Source organism: Podarcis liolepis (assembly GCF_965112155.1).
Source record: "Podarcis liolepis genome assembly, chromosome: 11".
In the NCBI taxonomy this organism is placed as follows: Eukaryota; Metazoa; Chordata; class Lepidosauria; order Squamata; family Lacertidae; genus Podarcis; species Podarcis liolepis.
The window spans coordinates 57,290,616-57,294,871 of record NC_139565.1 but is presented as its reverse complement, the minus strand read 5'-3'; positions in this window follow the sequence as shown (position 1 = coordinate 57,294,871).

The following is a 4,256-nucleotide window of genomic DNA, read 5'->3' as shown; positions in this document are numbered from 1 at the left end:
CGGGGGACAGCGGGGAGGCGCAGCGCGCCTTCCCGCTATTCCCCAACCTGGTTTGGAGGCTGGCGCTGGGAGAAGCGGGCTTTTCCCCAGCGCCAGGCCCACAAGCTCGGGGGACAGATATCCGCAAGCCTGGGGAGACCGGCGAGACTTCCTGCCGGGCTCCCTAGGCTTGCGGATAGCAGCCTGTTCTGGGGGCTGGGGTCGGGGGAAGCTCTGGCATCCCCCGCCCCAGCCCCGCGCCTGGGGGGGGAATAATTTTTTCCCCTTTATTTCCCCCCAAAAAAACTAGGTGCGTCCTATGGGCCGGTGCGCTCTATGGGCCGAAAAATACAGTAATCTGTGTTAAGCGCTCCTGAGTATCCACGCTTCTTTAATGGCATTGGAAGTGTCTTCTTGGTGGATCAGACCAATATCCTAGGTAAGAACTGCAGCAGCCAGAAGGCAGTCAGGTCTCCTGCCTCCCGTGCAGGATGGCGCTGGTGGGAGTTGGAATCCAGTATCTTGAAGACCACAGGTTCCCAAGTTCAGTCCCTGCCATTTCCAGGTAGGGGCTGGGTGAGACCCCAGACTTAACAAACAAAAAAATCCTGGAGAACTTCCAGTCAATACTGAGCTAGTTACACCAATGCCCTGACTCTGTGCATGCTTCCTGCCACTACCTGGCTGGTGTTTTGCCAGTGGAGAAACAGAAGGAGAGAAAGCAACCATAATAGGGAGAAATGGGAGGGGTGAAATCTGAAGGTTTTATTGGTCTAACACATTTGAAAATGTGCCTCTTCTTCGGGGGCACTGCAAAGAAGAATATGGAGCATTTTGTATAACGTGATTCAATTAAAACTATTATATACCATATAGCAAGGATGAAACTATTGTAATTTCAATATTGGCAGTGAGCCCCGTATTGAGATGTGGACGCCAGGGCTGACTAGCGCCTTGCCTCCAAACCATGGTTTGCAAAGTTGCTTCAAGCCATGGTTCGAAGGCTTGGTGCTAACCATGGTCTGCTACTGTGTTTATCTTGGCAAACTATAGTTAGGAAAAAGTCAGGCAGTAAACAAGGGGATCCTTGAGCAACAGAGGATAAAGGTCATGCAATTTGAACTGCTATGTTTATAGTTTTCTGGATTATTGCAGCTATAGTAATAAATGTGCCTTAAAGGAGAGAGCGAGGGTGTTTCCTGTGTGCCAAATAAAACCATAGACAAAGTTCACAAGTTATAGCAGTTTCCTATTCTCTTTTTTGGGGCATCAGAAGCCACTGGAAAGATTAGGAACTTGCTGTTCCATCTTAGAAGTTCCTCATTCTCTTTTCTGCAGTCTGAGCTGTCACCTGTGGTTTCCCTTCTGGTGGAAATCATGTGCTGGGCAGCATCATAGAAACAGATCTTCCATATCAAAGCAATTAGGTGGAAACTGATTCACTCCTAAGGCACTGGACTGCAAAAGCAAAGCAAAACAAAGCTGGTTTTTTCATCCAGGTTCATTGCTCTACAGTGCAAGAAAAGGAGAGAAGTTCTGGTGCCGGGACACTTTCAGCAATGGAACATCCTAAGCTACGGTTTTGTACAGAGCAGCGACGTTGCACTATTGCAACAAGGCAAACCATCTTGGCTTCTTTCAGCAGAACGGCTCTTTTAGAAGAAGCCCTTTGGAGGTGTCCTTCCTAAATACCGTATTTTTTGCACCATAACACTCACTTTTTTCCTCCTAGAAAGTAAGGGGAAATGTCTGTGCGTGTTATGGAGGGAATGCCTACGGGTGGCATGCCTACGGATTTTCCTCCTCTAAAAACTACGTGCGTGTTATGGTCAGGTGCGTGTTATAGAGCGAAAAATACGGTAGTTTGCAGACACTGAAATATACTGTAAAGCCAGGTGCTGCTCTAACACAGGCAAAGATTGCCAATTTCTCAGTAGTGGCGCCTGCCCTGTGGAACACCCTCCCAGCAGATGTCAAGGCAATAAGCAACTATTTCACTTTTAAAAGACAATTGAAGGCGGCCCTGTTTAGAGAAGTTTTTAACGTTTGATGCTGTACTGTTTTTAAGATTCAGTTGAAAGCTGCCCAGAGTGGCTGGGGAATCCAGCCAGATGGGCGGGGTATAAATAATATATTATTATTATTATTATTATTATTATTATTATTATTATTATTATTATATATGAATACACAGAGCTGATTATTAAGGAGTATGTCTAACTCATTCTAACTCACCTACCTGTCAAAATGGCCCACAGAGGTTAGGATAGATAGCCACCTGCTATTATTTGCAGATCAACCTACCATTAAAGACCTAGGATAAAGGACCATTAAAAAAAACAAACCAACACTATTCTGCCAGGTTCCCATTTCAATACAATCAGCTTGCACTGAGTACCTCTCCAAACCTTCCTGAGTCCACAAGTCCTGCTCCAAGGGGTTCACCAAAATTAAGTTTCTCCCATACTCTAGTCTTCTGGACCTTAACTAGTCACATGGAGACCAGTACTTCTTCCATCTAATGTTTGGCCAAAATCCTTCCTCCAATTTCTTTCTCTCTCTTTCTGAAAGAGGCTTCCATTCTTCATGTGCATCATTCTTGGGGCACTTGAGAATTTCTTTAGGTGCAGGATTTTGAGCTTACTTTATCATTCGTTTTCCTTTCCATTAAATATTTCTCTGGGACTCTGCAGCCTTCCTGGCTGCCGACACTTCCTGATCTGGGTGGGGAGACATCCAGGGGAGAAGTTTGCTTTGGACGCCTTCTCCAAGAGTGAGCACTTGGGAAGGGCATAGAGTGCAAATCACTCGTGAGATGCTTTGCAGAATGAACAAAAAGATATTTACAAACAGCCTTCAGACACCTCAGAAGTAAGGCAAAGCCACTTCCGCCCTACAGAGGAGGTGGGGTTGCAGGCTTCACACCCCCATCACGCGCACGGTGGCTGGAGCCCAGCCCCCATGTGATTGGGGAAACCCCCAGCCGCATCACCCCCTGGCCAGCCAAGAGGCTGGCTCAGGGGGCATGGTCTGCCCTATTTAAACCAGGATGCGGCCGGAGATCTCCCTCTTTTGCTGCCTCCAGCTGCTCCTGTTTCCCACCCTCCCATCCTATAAGGTTTTCATTCCTTGACCTTGCTATGGACTTTGGTTGGTTGCCATTGAGGGGCCTGGTAGGAATTTTTCCACTTGTCAAATTGGCACCAGTCACGGTTAGCCATTGGTATTGGTATTGTTTTGTAGATGGAAGAGGGGAGGAAGCGCCATCACCTGCCCCACATATTGAAGGGTAGTCCGATAAAGGATTCCGGGGGGGTGGCCCTGTCCGAAGCCTATGGAGGTGAGGGCCTAAGGAGTGGGAAGTCACCATGCAAGCACATGAGCATAGAATCATGGAATCACAGAATTGTAGAGCTTGAAAGAACCTCAAGGATCATGTGGCTCAGCCCCTACGATGCAGGAATCTCAACTAGGTCATACATGACAGATGGCCATCCAATTTAAAACCTCCAAGGAAGGAGAGTGTACCACCTCCTGAGGGAGACTGTTCCTCTGTCGAACAGCTCTTACTGTCAGAAAGTTCTTCCTGATGTTTCATTGAAATCTCCTTTCTTGTAACTTGAAGACGTTGGTTCAGGTCCTACCCTCTGGAGCAGAAGAAAACAAGCTTGCTCCATTGTCACTGAAATGTTCTCTCTTTCATAATTTTCAAATGCAATTTATTTACTTGTTCACTGATTGAGAAGGGAGGGGGAGCAAAACACAGGAGATGTTTTCAACTTCCTTCATCCTTAAAAACAGCCAGAGTCCAGAGCCAGCTCAAGGAATTTTGCTGCCTGAGACAAAGCAGAAGTTGGTGCCCCCTTCATGCCATGTACAGAAGCTAAGTGGATTGGCAATCAACTCTTTCTTCAGCACTGGTAACAGGATAACGTTCCTCCATGCCCCTGAGGGCAGAAGCCTAATTTAGGAGATATAGGAAAGACATGCGATCTCCAACAGAGGGGAATGGTTGGAGGGAGTCTCAGAGAAAATATCTGCAGCTGACCTGACCTCCAACATCTGCCGCCTGAGGCGATTCCCTCACTCTGCCTCATGGTAGGGCCAACCCATCTGGTGTCATTAAAAGGACACCGTGACACCAGAGATTCGCTTCAGAGGCCAGTTCCGCTTTTATTGCCGCTGTAAAACGTCTATTGCCACCTTTATTGTATTCATGTTTCATCATCTGTCAGTGCCCGTTGCCCTCTTCAAGCACACAGTTGCAAGTGGAATCA